We start from the raw sequence: 15,591 nt of genomic DNA, 5'->3' as shown, positions 1-15,591 counted from the left end.
CCATCCGGGGTGACAGAGCAAGATTCTCACTCAAGAAAACACACACACACACACAATAAAAGCAGACATCATCAGCATCACGATAGAAAACACTGTCTGCCATCACTGTTCTATCTGAAGAAACTGAGGCACAGTGAGATGGAGTGAAGCCCAAGTAAGTGGTGGAGCCAGGATGTGAACCTAGGCAGCAGGGCTCCCAGCCTGTGCTATTAACTACCACACTACTGTTCAGAGCACTTTATAAGTGAAATATAATTACAGAACAAAATATATGAAAAACCAAGGTCCTTATCTTCTCCCTCACTATACTTTTAGATTCCCCTACTTTTACAAGTAGCAACACCATTTTTTCAGTTACCCTACTTCAAAATGTGAGCCATATTTGACTCTTCTCTCCACTTTCCCAACCTATCCACTTCAATTCTCCTGGATTCTGCTTGGAAAAATCTCTATTCATCCATCTCTTTCTTCCTATTATCATTGAACTCTATTCTGTCTCACTGTACTCTAGTTCAGATCCATATATTAACCTGGATTGTAATGACTTCCCCTAACCAATCACCACATCCCTCCTTCCCATCACTGAACATCAATCAAGGATTAGATGCTGCTAGATTTATCTAACTCTAATTGTCCTTTCCAAACTGCTTAATGTATGTAGTTCAGCTTACCCTGGCATTCAAGGTCCTCATTGCTCTGGCTCTAGTCTACCTTCTTTTTCTCCATTCATTTTTTACATAAAGTAGGGAAAGGGGGAAATAAGACGGAAAAACTACTTATTAAACCGCTGTGCACCACCTATTTTGGCAGAAATCTTAAATATACTCTTGGTTAAGCATCACCTCATAGATGGTTCTAACATCCCTGACTTGCCCAAGGCCACACAGCTAGAAATGGTGGGAGATGGGGCTTCAATCCAGCTGTGATTAAGTCCATTCTTTTTCCACTATATCACAGATTTAATTATTCAGTTTTCCTCAAAGGTATTTGCAAGTGCTCAAGCTGTTCCTTGTGAGGGAATGATGTCAAAGCCCAGCCTAAATAATTCCTTTTTATGAATTATTTTCTAATTCTCCCAACGGGATGTGATCTTTCTCATGAACCCCCATAGTACGCCGTAGTTCTCCGACTTGTTCACTTTCTTTCTTTTGTATTTTAGACTTGCCTGCTTAACACAGTGTACTCTTTCTTGAAGACTGTGTCTTAACAATATCTATGTATTTGCCCACAATGAGCCAGAGTCATGAGTGGCTGAATTAACGCGATCTCTATGGGTGGGTTTTTTTTCCCCAATGTAAAAAACTGGGTCACCTTGGCTCTCTGCTCCTCCCATTCGACAGACAGCCGCATCTTCTCATGCATTTCCAGCTGCATCCCTGAGGTACCATGGTGAAGGTGAAGGCCAGAGTCAACGGATTTGGTTGTATTGGGTGCCTGGTCACCAGGGTGGCTTTGAACTCTGGCAAAGTGGATATTGTCGCCATCAATGACCGCTTCATTGACCTCAACTACATGGTCTACTTGTTCCAGTATGATTTCACCCATGGCAAATTCCATGCACCGTCAAGGCTGAGAATGGCAAGCTTGTCATCAGTGGAAATTCCATTACCATCTTCTAGGAGCGAGATCCCTCCAAAATCAAATGGGGCAATGCTGACGCTGAGTACGTTGTGGAATCCACTGGTGTCTTCACCCCCATGAAGAAGGCTGGGGCTCACTTGCAGGAAGGAGCCAAAAGGGTCATGAATCTCTGCCCCCTTTGCTGATGCCCCCATGTTCGTGATGGGCATGAATCATAAGAATTATGACAACAGCCTCAAGATCATCAGCAATGCCTCCTGCACCACCAACTGCTTAGCACCCCTGGCCAAAGTCATCCAAGACAACTTTGGTATCGTGGAAGGACTCATGACTACAGTCCACGCCACCACTGCCACCCAGAAGACTGTGGATGGCCCCTCTGGGAAACTGTGGCGTGACGGCTGCGGGGCTCTCCAGAACATCATCCCTGTCTCTACCAGTGCTGCCAAGGCTGTAGGCAAGGCCCTCTCTGAGTTGAACGGGAAGCTCACTGGCATGGCCTTCTGTGTCACCACTGCCAACGTGTCGGTCATGAACCTGACCTGCCGTCTGGAAAAACCTGCCAAATATGATGACATCAAGAAGGTGGTGAAGCAGGATGCCTCTCAAGGGCATCCTGGGCTACAGTGAGCACCAGGCTGTCTCCTCCGACTTCAACAGCAACACCCACTCTTCCACCTTCGATGCTGGGGCTGGCATTGCCCTCAACAACCACTTTGCCAAGGTAATTTCTTGGTATAGTGATGAATTTGATTACAACAACGGTGTGGTGGACCTCACGGCCCACATGGCCTCCAAGAGTAAGACCACCAGACCACCAGCCCCAGCAAAAGCATGAGAGAAGAGAGAGGTCCTCACTGCTGGGGAGTCCCTGCCACACTCAGTCCCCCACTACACTGAGAATCTCCCCTCCTCAGTGTCCATGCAGAACCCCTGAAGAGGGAGGGGCCTAGGAGCCCCACCTTGTGTGTACCATTAATAAAGTCCCCTATGCTTAGCCAAAAACAAACTAACAAACAAAAAACTAAACTAAACAAAACCAAAAAAACAAAAACCTGGGTCAACTCTTATTAGTCTAGTGAGTCTTCTTCTTTTCTTTTTTTTTTTAGGCAGGGTCTCACTCTGCCACCCAGGCTGGAGTGCAGTGGCGCAATCTCAGCTTTTCACAGCCTTGACCTCCCAGGCTCCAGCAATCCTACAGGCGTGTAACCACCATGCTGAGCTAATTTTTGTATTTTTTGTAGAGATGGGGTTTTGCCATGTTGCCCAGGCTGGTCTTGAACTGTTGGACTCAGGCCATCTTCCCACCTGGGTCTCCCAAAATGCTGGGACTACAGGCCTGAGCCACTGAGCCCGGGAGTCTTCATTTTGTCATGCCATATTTTGTGTCCTACATGAGTATTATGACAGCAGGTATCACTAATATCTTATTTTTAAATTTTACTAAGTTAAAATGCATACAATTCAAAATGACCATATATTTTTTCCCCTTACTTCAAACTACTCTAGCTCTATCTAGTGAAAGTTTTATTATTGTTGTCACAAAATGTTTTCATTTGTCAGTGTACCATTTCTATGAAAAGCGTTTTAATAAATATTCGTTTTTATAAAATTATTTTTACATTTGAATTCAGATTTGGGTAGGACACAACAGCTCACAATCTGTCTATACAAAATTCTCTTAAACAACTTTAAAAAATCTATTATATATAATAGAACAGGAAGACAGGAGCCGGAAAAGACTGCTTACTCAAAGACTATTCACTCTGCCTAAGGAACTCAGTAGACTTTAGGACTTATAAAGACTATATATTAGTATCAAGTAAAAATGTAATTCAGCCTAAACTCCAGAATTTAAACAACAAGAATTTTTTTAAAAATACGCCTAAGATTCTGATTCTTATGGAGAAAAATAAATGATATTCCTCCTTCCTCAAGTATGTTAAAAGATTAAAAGCACAAGAGAGAAGAAAAAAAATGGACATCCGTGGTATGTCATTGTCATAACATGCTACAGATGTCCATTTCTATCACATGCTGGCATGTTATGACAATGAAGCGGACAGGAAGTTGATTCCTTTTTTTTTTTTTGGCTCCTCTAAGTGCCAGTAAAGGCATATCGATCAACAAAATAGGAAGTTATGAAGAGAAAACACTTCAAACAGAAGCAGACAGGTTTATGGTTCAATGCAAAGCATATGTAACAAAACTAATATATTTTATACGTAAACATTATTTACAATGAATTACAGAAAACAGGACTGATAGCAAAAGCTTAAAGATCCTATTATACTAAGCCAGACCACCTTATTCTCTTTCTCTAGCTTCCTTTGTACTCACAATTTCTATCACATTTAGCATGTGGTATCAGTATGTAATACCATTACACTGAATACTGTACTAACTCACTTTATACTGTATTATCCTCATAACTCTTTGCAGCACAGTGACTGTGTTTTCATATTACACATTAATCAAAAGACTACTAAACAGAAAGAAGAATTCCAAATGGCACTTGGTATTCTGTTTTGGTTTTTTTGTTGTTGTTGTTCTTGTTTTTTTTTTTTTTTTGAGGCAAGGCCTGGCTCTATTGGCCCAAGCTGGAGTGCAGTGGCACAATCTCGGCTCACTGCAACCTCCGACTTCCGGGCTCAAGCCATCCTCCCATCTCAGCCTTCTGAGTAGCTGGGACTACAGGTACACACCTCCACACCAGGCTAATTGTTGTATTTTCTGTAGAGATGGGGTTTCGCCATGTTGCCCAGGCTGGTGGTGAACTCATGAGCTCCAGCAATCTGCCCGCTTCAGACTACCAAAATGCTGGGATTACAGGCATGAGCCACTACGCCCAGCCCCAAATGGCACTTTGAAAGCACCTCTTTAAAAACTCAATGCCAGGTGGGTGCGGTGGCTCACACCTATAATCCCAGCACTTTGGGAGGCTGAGGCAGGTGGATCACCTGAGGTCACGAGTTCCAGACCAGCCTGGCCAACATGGTGAAACCTTGTCTCTACTAAAAATACAAAAATTAGCCAGGCGTGGTGGCAGGCAATCCCAGCTACTTGGGAGGCTGAGGCAGGAGAATCGCTTGAACCCGGGAGGTGGAGGCTGTGGTGAGCCAAGACTGCTCCACTGCACTCCAGCCTGGGCCTACAGAGTGAGACTCTGTCTCAAACAAACAAACAAACAAACAAAAAAGTACAAATAAAAATAAAAAACCTCAATGCCATAATATAATTGCTGCTGCAGTACTCTATTAGACACAACCTTCTTTAAAGTAATTTTAAAGAAGATATTTTATAATTCAATTTGATGATTTTAAATGATATAAAATATTATATTTTATAGCAGTATCTGATTAGTTTTAGAGCTACAACTGAAAGCTGATGGAAGATGTGTGTACATTTACCAAAATCAACTCTTGCATATTTATGAAATAATAATTAGCTGGGTGCAGTGGCTCATGCCTGTAATCCCAGCACTTTGGGAGGCCGAGACGGGCAGATCACAAGGTCAGGAGATTGAGACCATCCTGGCTAACATGGTGAAACTTCATCTCTACTAAAAAAAAATACAAAAAAATTAGCCGGGTGTGGTGGCGGGTGCCTGTAGTCCCAGCTACTCAGGAGGCTGAGGCAGGAGAATGGCATGAACCTGGGAGGTAGAGCTTGCAGTGAGCCGAGATCACGCCACTGCACTCCAGCCTGGGGGACAGAGTGAGACTCTGTCTCAAATAATAATAACAACAACAACAACAATAATAATAATTTTAAAAGTTATTTGACAATTCAGTTAGGTGAAGACTTTGGATACAAGAAGATTATATTTTATAGCAGTATGTGATTAATTTTAGACCTACACCTGAACGTTGATGGCAGATGTGTGTGCATTTACCAAAATTCACTCTTGCATACTTGTGAAATAACAAAATGGCAAACCCCATCTCATGTTCTATAGAGCAAAACCTGAATGTGTTTAATTTTCCACTGAATGTGTTTAATTTTCCACATACTTTAGGCTATTTTACACCTCTGCCTCCTTTCAGGCTTTCTACTCTTTCTGAAATGCCCTCTATCACCACTCTCTCCTGCTAACTCTTGCTCATCTTCTAAGACTCAGCTCAGGTTCATCTGCTCAAGAAGGCCATCCCTAAAAATCTTCCCTATTCCTAGTGTACTTCCTCTGTGCTCCCACAAAAATCTGGTATTTTTTTTTTTCATTGTACTTACCACAAAGAATGTCATACTCAATTTTTGGTCAAATTTAAAATACTTATTACTTATAAGTGCCTATTCACTACTAGTCTTCTCTGTAATACTACATAAGCCCCTAAAGTAGAGGCACCGTCTGTCTTCACTGCTATTACTCCCATGTTCAGTAAACACATATAACACAATAAACAAACAGAAGTACTTAAAATATTTTTACAATGGATGAACAGATTATGAACACTAGAGATTTTTTCTATTATAATCCAAATCAATGTATGCTTAAATAATTTTAACTAAAGTAACACTGTGCATAAGACATTTACTTCAATTTTTGAATCACTTTATTTCAAAGGTAATACTCTTCTTAAAATTTCCATTTTTACTTTTAAGTCAGGAAAAAAGTAGGCTATACTCTATTTCCTTTTTATTTACATTTAAAATTTTGAGTCAAACAGTCCAAAATATACCAATAACTAAAGGAGAATCTGCTGGTTTGAAAAACTATATAATAGCTTCAATAGTTCCTACTGAAAGTATACATGACTTCCAACAAGTTACTGCTGTGACTTTAAAAAAATGTTTTTCTTGGCCAGGCACAGTGGCTCAAGCCTGTAAACCCAGCACTTTGGGAGGCCAAGGCAGGCAGATCACTTAAGCCCAGGAGTTTGAGACCAGCCTGGACAAACAAAGCAAAACACAATCTCTACAAAAAATACAAAAATAAACTAGGCATGGTGGCACATGCCTGTGGTCCCAGCTACTTGGAAGGCTGAGGTGGGAGGATCACTTGAGCCTGGGAGGTGGAGGTTGCAGTGAGCCGAGATCACTGAGTTGGAAAGAATAATTTCCTAATTGGAAGTCAGGGTGTGCTGAAACTCAACACTGATAGGAGAGCCAATGGAGAGATCTAGTAGGCTACTGGAAAGACTGATAAGAGAGGTCACTGGTGCTAAAGTCAAAGTCATAGTCAAACTTTTACTGGAAAGACTGATAAGAGAGGTCACTGGTGCTAAAGTCAAAGTCATAGCTAAACTTAGGTGTGAATTAGATGCCTGAAACAGCTCGATGTCAGAGTCCTCCTTTAGACAAATGTGTTCTTGAAGAATAACTGAGTAGAGACCAACAATAACATGGCCTTCAGATAGTAGTACAGCAACACTGTCTGCCTAAAACTATCCTTACATATAGAAAAAAGGCAGATTATAATGAAAGGGAAAATGATCAATGAGATTATTAAAACACCCTTATTAATCAATGAAATTAAATATTGGCAAGACAAAAAAAACCTGTAATCCCAGCACTTTGGGAGGCCGAGACGGGCGGATCACGAGGTCAGGAGATTGAGACCATCCTGGCTAACACGATGAACCCCGTCTCTACTAAAAAAATACAAAAAACTAGCCAGGCGAGGTGGCGGGCGCCTGTAGTCCCAGCTACTCGGGAGGCTGAGCCAGGAGAATGGTGTGAACCTGGGAGGCGGAGCTTGCAGTGAGCTGAGATCTGGCCACTGCACTCCAGCCTGGGCGACAGAGCGAGACTCTGTCTCAAAAAAAAAAAAAAGACAAAAAAAAAATAAAATTGGTAGGGCTCTCAGGAAATAAACACTCTCACATTGCTGTTCATATAAGCTTTCCCAGGTTCCATTTAGCTAAGATATCCAAAATCTTTTTAATGTACGTACCCTCTCATGTACCAGTTCCACTTATTAAAAAATATCTTGATGACTTACGTTGTGAGTTATACAATCTAGTAATTTTTTGAAAACTGAAATGCTTAAAACAACCAGTTACCAATGAGCTGGGAGGACTGCTTGAGCCTACTAGGAGTTCAAGACCAGCCTGAGAAACATAGTGACAGCCAGTCTTGACAAAAACTAAAAAATTAGCTAGGTGTGGTGGCTTGCACCTGTAGTCCCAGCTACTCGGGGGACTGAGGTAGGAGGATCATCTGAGCCCAGGGAGGTCAAGGCTGTAGTGAGTCATGATCTTGCCACTGGACTCCAGCCTAAGCAACAGAGTGAGATGTTATCTCAAAAAAAAAAAAAAAAAAAAAAGTTGTTCTTAACAATAGCACTTACAGTCTTTACAGTCATGTGCTGCATACCAGTGTTCTGGTCAACAACAGATGATGATGGTGACCAATGCATAGATGATAGTCCCATAAAATTGTAACACTTTATTTTTGCTGTACCTTTTCTGTTTAGACACACAAATAGGTAACCACTGTGTTACAGTATTGACTATAGTATTCAGTACAGTAACATGCTATACAGGTTTGTAATCCAGGAGCAATAGGCTACACCACATAACCTAGGTGTGTAGCAGGCTATACCACCTAGGTTTGTGTAAGTATACTCCATGACGTTTGCACAATGACAAAATTGCCTATTAACATGTTTCTTAAGAGTGTATCCCCATCCTTAAATGACACATGCAATATTAGATACGACTATTATCAAAGTCTGCTTGTTAAATACTAATGTCATTTCTAGGGTCTATAAGCAACACTTTCACTACATTGAATACTTTGTAAGATGTTTATTTTGGGATCTGTTTTATTAAAATGGAATTCCATTGACACCTTACAGTAATCATTTCCTTGTTTGAACTGGGCCACTTAGTTTATCACAATCATAGTGGTCTAAAAGTCTAGTATAAAGTAGTAAAAGAAAGATCTTGAATTTTACCTAAATATGTGAACTACATGCGTGAACCTTAAGAAGGGCCTATATTACTCATTATTTTTACTTGAGAATGTCAGAAAAGTGACAGGGTTGTACTTAAGATAACAAGGCCTACTAAAAATTAATTTATCAATAATTTGTTGCCAAGTATCAAAGTATGAAATACTTCACACTGGATGTCTGAAATCCAACGAAAAGCACAAAGCTGAATACTTACTGAAGGGATAGCTATGCCAACCAGGGACCGACCCTCTGAATAGAGCACATTGCTGATCTTACACAGAGTTTAGGGGGTAGCATGGGATTCAGGGATCAGCAGACTTTCAGAGGCTTATTAACATAGTTACTGACATTAGATTACTACTAGTTACATTACTGGGAAGTTACCTAATCTCTCTGGGTCTCAGTGTCTTTATTTTTAAAAGAACACAGCATGGCTGTGTTCCAATAAAACTTTGTTTACAAAAACAGGCAGTAAGCTGGGTTTAGCCTACAGGCAGTAGGTAATCAGTTTCCTTCTAGTTCAAAATTATAGTAGCACATTTTGCTGTTTAAAATTACAGAAGCTGTTGCCTTGCTTTTGAGAGAAATCTGTCAGCCATACGTGACACAAGGCATATAAACTGGTGGTTAGCAGCAGAGACTTTAGAGCTAGACAGTTTTGGGATTCGGTGTTAATTGTGTAGCCTTGGGCAAGTTACTTAAAATTACTCTGAGCCTCAGCTCTAAGGTTGTTGTGAGGGGTAAGTGAAGTAATGTATATAAAGTATTTAGCTCTGTATCTAGTACACAGTAAGCATTCAATAAACAAATGTTATTACTTTTACAAATTATGTGATCCTGAGTCCTCGGTCAGGAACACAGTCCGGCAATCAACATTTTTTTCCAGCAAAGAAATAAAATATGCTTTATAATGCTCTACATGAGACTGCAATTATTAGAAACCCACCATAGAAAAGATGATAATACCCTAAGTCATCTTTTTTTTAAAATGACAACAGCCAGTATTAATTGGGTGCTTCTATCTACTTATTAGTTGTATATTCGTTGTACAATATTGGTTATGCTACATGTTTCATTAGATTTAGTTTCCTCATCTGTAAAAATAAGTAATAGTACCAACCTCATAGGATTGCTATAAAGCTTAAATGCGTTAACAAAGTGGCACATAACAGATATATGTATATATGTATGTATGTATGTATATAATTGTCATCATGAGTTAAATACATGTATTCATTTGAATCCTCAGGATAACTGAAAAAGGTAAAATTCCTATTTGTTTACAGCTTTGGATAATGAGACTCAGAGAAGTTAAGACATCTACCCAAGGTCTCATAGCTATGAAGTGCAATGTCCAGGATTCAATAGAGACTTGCCTGACTACAAAGCCCAAGCTCTTATCACTAGGCCGAAGACAGAATTAATGTTATCTCCGTATGGAGGTGCCTATGTGTAAATGATAATGAGAACCAAAATAGTGGTATTAATAATATTCTCCCTATACAGGAAATGTTTCAGGAATTTTTAAAGGCTTTTTTTTTTTTTTGAGATGGAGTCTTGCTCTGTCACCCAGGCTGGAGGGCAGTGGCACAATCTCAGCTCACCACAGCCTCCTCCTTCTGGGTTCAGATGATCCTCCAGCCTCCACCTCTCAAGTGCTGGGATTACAACTATGCACCACCATGCCCAGCTGATTTTTGTATTTTTAGTAGAGACAGGGTTTCACCATGTTGACCAGGCTGGTCTTGAACTCCTGTCCTCAAGTGATCCACCTGCCTCGGCCTCCCACAGTGCTGGAATTATAGATGTGAGCCACCTCGCTCAGCCAGAAGTTTTAAAGGTTTAAGTGTAGAAGAACTCATACAAATCACTGATCTTAAAATGATAGGATTCCCATAGGTAAAATTTTTGCTGAAATTATTTCCTTTTATTTTCCATATCTAATTAACTTAATTCAAACTTTCATTATTAAAGTTAAGCAATCCTCTGCATTAAAATAACTAAAGATCCAACATAGTGACTTATCATTTACATATAAAGTATGCTGCAATACTGGCATTCATCTCTACTGCTAATCTTTGAGGTCTATTTAAGACTTTTCATACTATTTTTACAAAGAACCACGCTTCTGCTACTTTATTCTATAAATTCCCAAATACTAGTTTGGAACTTTGAACTCTGAAAAACATTTCAACTTTAAATGAAAATATTAATATCAAAGGAAAAAATATCTCAAGGAAAACGACATTACTTGATAGATTCATTCACAAGTTTGTATAGCATCACTGGATCCACCTCATACTCTCCCAGCCTTGGGAATGCTACTGGTAACTGATCCAGAACAGAACTTGGTTTTACACTGTAAAGCCTTATAGCGCAGCAATCATTATACAAGGAAAACAGGGCAAAATTCCAAACTCTTATTCTTATAAGAATAAACTAAGATTTAAAAGTATATCTGATTCAGAAATTCCAAAAAAGCAAGTAAGTTTTAAATGTTATAAATGAAAATCAAATTATAATATAATCTACAAAAGCAAACTGTAAATTTTTGAAAACATACATATCCATCTTTCCAAACTAGAAATACTAAAAGTCAAAGTGATAATCAATTAGGATTTAATATAATTTTATACTCTATGATATACAAGAAAATATACAACAGCTTATGTATATATCATCATCTAGTTTGAAAGATTAAATACTTTATTTTCTTTAACATTGGGTGTTTTGTTGTGAAAACAAAGAACATCCAAATTTAGAATAAACAAGCCAAATTATCTTTTGGCATTTTAAATAATATTCTGACATGCTGAATTGTATTAAAGTCCCATTCTCTGCCCCACTGTATTGTCCATCAAGGCTAGGGGTGGGGAAGAAGAGAGGAGTAGACAATATCTGCCTAATCATAATGAATCAACCGAAGGTACCACTTCCAGGTAGAAGTAGCAGCACTATTATTCTAATTTTAAAAATAATCTCTAACATTTTTACTAAACAAACCTGCCTAGATCACTGAAGCTAGTGGTTTCCTAAACCTTTAGCGGGAACAAGGTCATGTTGCTCTTTTAATTTAATTTCTCCCCAGAAAAGTACAAATGAATTTCATTTACTTTCTCCCCAGAAAAGTATAAATAGTAGAGTTCACAGACCCTTGAAAGACCATTTATTCGCATGCTAACAGATGCAGGTTAAGAGTCAGAGAGATGAAGTAGAAAATTTCCCAAGGTCCCTCCAACTCTCTTCCATAATTATCTCTCTGACTCATAAGAACCAACTAAATCATTCATAACCAAACCAAACAATATACTTTCTTGCATGACCAACCCATTAAAAAAAAAAAAAAAAAAGCAGCTGACAGTATCTACGTAGCAATATCCACCAGAAAATAAATTGTACTGGCAGCATTTTTAAATGCAGCATGTGACTAGTAATATCAATGCATATTACAGTTGATCACAGCTTACAGAATGCTTTCACATACAACACCAAATAATCCTCAATTCTGGTAAAACAGAAGTACGTATTATTTTTATCCCCCTTCCACAGCTAAGGAAAGAGGTTTAGAAAATTACTTGCCATGCTCACACAGCCAATAAGTGGAGATCTGGGATTCTAACAGAGAATTGTGTAGTACCAGAAGTGAGCTCAGAACATTATTATAGTCTGGTGCTTCCATAAAAGTCCCTCAAAACAGAAAAAAACCGAATTTTTAAAAACAGACTAATGGGTGACATTTTTATTGTAGACACATCTTGACATGAGTAAACAAAAATTAATTTATTTAAAATGCTCACCTCCCTCTTTTTTTGGTTAATAAAAAACATTTTGTTCAGAAAAAAAAAGACATGGTCAAGTGAATTTTAGCGATTGAAAACATTTTATTTTATGAAACATTTATCCTCCCTCATCTCTCGCCTTTTTGTTTTTGTTTTTTGTTTTGTTTTGTTTTTGGAAATAGGCTCTCATTCTGTCACCTAGGCTGGAGTACAGTGGTGCAATCATGGCCCACTGCAGCGGCACAATCATGGCTCACCGCAGCCTTGACCTTCCTGGACTCTGATGATCCTCCCACCTCAGTCTCCCAAGTAGCTGGGACCACAGGTGCACACCACCACATACGGCTAATTATTTATTTATTTATTTATTTATTTTTGTAGAGGCAGGGTTTCGCCATGTTGTGCAGACTGGTCTTGAACTCCTGGAATCAAGCAATTGGCCTGCTTTGGCTTCCAAAAGTGCTAAGATTACAAGCATGAGCCACCGAGCCTGATCTTTTTTTTTTTTTTTTTTGAGACGGAGTCTCGCTCTATCGCCAGGCTGGAGTGCAGCTGCGTAATCTCAATCAGGAGATTCCACCTCCCAGGTTCAAGCGATTCCCCTGCCTCAGCCTCCGGAGTAGCTTGGACTACAGGCACGCGCCACCACGAACAGCTAATTTTTTTGCATTTTAAATAGAGACGGGGTTTCACCATGTTGGCCAGGATAATCTTGATCTCCTGACCTCTTGATCCGCCCGCCTCAGCCTCCCGAAGTGTTGGGATTACAGGCATGAGCCACCGCGCCTGGCCCCAACTTTCTTCTTAATGAATGAAGAAATACTGTTTTTAAAAAATTCCCTCACTGAATGTGAACTGAGTTTCTTGTCAAAAAATGTGCAATTGTTACAGAATATATAATCCTAATCAATTATCAGTAATCTTATCAAATGCTAAAAGAATTGGCAGCTTTAAAAATTAAAAGGATGAAGCTAAGTGCTCATATGTAGTTGAATAGAGTATCCTGAGACGTTTTTTTCTTTTTTTTGAGATGGAGTCTCACTCTGTCACCCAGGCTGGAGCGCAGTGGCATGATCTCGGCTCACTGCAACCTCTGTCTCCTGGGTTCAAGCCATTCTCCTGTCTTAGCCTCTCGAGTAGCTGAGACTACAGGCATGTGAGACTACAGGCATGTGCCACCACGCTCGGCTAACTTTTGTATTTTTAGTAGACACGGGGTTTTACCATGTTGGCCAGACTGGTCTCGAAAATCCTGACCTCAAGTGATCCCTCCGCCTCAGCCTCCCAAAGTGCTGGGGTAACAGGCGTGAGCCACTGCACCCAGCCCCTGAGACACTTCTTTTTATATTTAGGCTTAGGCAACTTGGTATCTTGAAAGCAATTTTTTTAAAAAGTGACTACATAAATAAAGTGACTAAAAGTTTGAAGTTTGAACTGGGTCAGTTTGACAAATGAAGGAGGGTGCCAGGAGGAAGTCTGAAGAAAAGCAGCAGCTTAATGCCACCGCCATCTCCAAGCTGCTTTCCAGCTGCCAGCAGTGATAGCAGCAGTCCTCTGCGTACTCAAGAGTACCGCAGGGCCAGAACATGAGAAAGATGCGGGAAGAGGAGTTCCTTCTAGAGAGAGAATAAAGAACACCGAGAGTCCAACAATTACCATCTTGTATGGGAGAAAAAAACAACGCAAAGGAAAAAACGTGCAACCAGCAGATAAAATACTTATGTCAACCCAGGTTCTAAGGACCTTTTCCCAAAGTATCCCTCTAAACTGGTGACATTAGCTTAGGGCAAAGAGTCAAAAATAAAGTTAGCCATGAACACAGATGAAAATACTGAACGTTTTCTACGAAAAGTCACCCGATTAAACATTGCCAAGAGGGAAAAACAGTGCAAGTCCAGTAAAGCACGAGGCACGTAGAAAATTCAAGCTATGTAGTCAAATCGCTCTGTCTGAAGAAACCAGCAAGACAACTGAGCCCAACACGGAGTGGAAGGCGTAAAGAGCTGTCATTGTGTCGGTAACAACTCCATCCGGCGGCTGCGCGTCTAGAAAGAGGCTGCGGTTCCTGGGTCCACACCAGGAGGCACTCTCCACAAAGTCTACACCGCCGCGCCCGGACAGGCACCTCCAGCGCGGCCAGCAAGCCCCCCGAGTGGGGAGAGGCAGTGCCTTCCTCGCCTCGTCCCCGCGCGGCGTGGGCCGGAGGTGGCCCACTCGCCCCGCCCCCGCAGGCAGCGGCTCCAGGGGGCTTCCGGCCGCCCTCCCGGGGCCCCGAACCCTCGCCAGCCGCACGGTGCCTGCCCTCTCCCTGGACCTCGCTAAGCACCTGCCTGGGTCCCTCTTCGAAAGGCCGGGAGGAGAGAGCCAAGGAGGCGCCGGCGAGGCTGACAGAGCCAGAGGCTGGGGCTCCCCTCCGGGAGCCGGGAGCGTAATCCTGCTCCTCTGGCCAATGGAGGCGACAGAAGCCGTGCAAGGGAGCTCCGGGCTGGAGCTCTTGCTGTCAGGCCCCAAGCCCTCTCAGCTGTGGAGTTTCGGTTGGTGCACGAGGGCTCGAATTTCCTTCGCACGCCAGAGATCCGAGACCAGACGGTGTTGCGACTTCGGGGCTGGAGTCAGGGAGGGCTCCGCGCGAGCGCACGGCACCGCACAAAGGAAGAGGGGACTGAGGGGAGACAAGCGTCCCGTTACCTCGATCTTCGACCCTCCGCTCTATTCTTCCTGATGTCGCTAAGGTTGCAGCCACGTTACCCGGCTCCCGGAGCCCCGGCCGCCCTCAGCGGCACCTCACCAGCCCTGCGCGAGCACCCGGCGGACGCGCGCTCTCCTGCACTGCTCCGCAGAGCCCTGGCGGGCGCTTGGCGTCTTCTCACCTCAGCCCCCGCGAGAGGCGGCCTCCGGGGGCGGGGCAGGCTGCGCGGGGCTACGCACGGCACTCTGGGAAGTGTGGTTCTCGTAACCTCCTCCCGGAGTCCACCCCACGACCTCGCCCCCGCTGCTCACGGGTCTCGGGGACTGGGCAGTGTTGCCCGGCCTGGTGAAGGAGGACCAGGGCGTGGCGGACGTCCCCATAACAAATCTTGAAATAAAACCTTTGAGCTTATCCATGCTTCACTTCTGTGGCGGTACAAAATTTAGTTTCTTTTTAATGTCCACCAACTCCCCTTCTGTGGTTGTGTTTCTGGGATTTATGTAAAAGAAGGGGAAAAAAAGGTTTGCATTTATTCCTGTGTCACTTTCACCACGTGCTCTACAAAGGATATACAAAACAACTTGTGTTTATAAATACACACCCACAGTTTGTAAACCTAAGGAAGCAGTTGATTGACCTGAGAG

At 41.8% G+C, this 15,591-nt stretch overlaps 1 protein-coding gene and 1 pseudogene across 5 annotated transcripts in view; one reads left to right on the top strand and one right to left on the bottom strand.

Annotated features, from left to right (window-relative positions):
* Nucleotides 1–15,162, bottom strand: part of KLHL8 (kelch like family member 8) — a 59,585-nt gene extending 44,423 nt beyond the window's left edge. For 4 of the 5 annotated variants that reach the window (XM_033214140.1, XM_033214142.1, XM_033214143.1 and 1 more), the window contains exon 1: nt 14,947–15,162. The gene's annotated coding sequence lies outside the window, so the exon portion shown is untranslated. Of the gene's footprint in view, nt 1–1,311; nt 1,756–14,946 lie in introns of those variants that run through there. The other variant, XM_033214141.1, reaches the window with a different exon arrangement.
* Nucleotides 1,387–2,519, top strand: LOC117085346 (annotated as a pseudogene).
* Nucleotides 15,163–15,591: the final 429 nt, after the last annotated feature.

Source organism: Trachypithecus francoisi, unplaced genomic scaffold, assembly GCF_009764315.1.
Source record: "Trachypithecus francoisi isolate TF-2019V2 unplaced genomic scaffold, Tfra_2.0 Lachesis_group1, whole genome shotgun sequence".
Lineage (NCBI taxonomy): Eukaryota > Metazoa > Chordata > Mammalia > Primates > Cercopithecidae > Trachypithecus > Trachypithecus francoisi.
The sequence above is the reverse complement of the archived record's forward strand: the minus strand, read 5'-3'. Positions and strand labels throughout refer to the sequence as shown.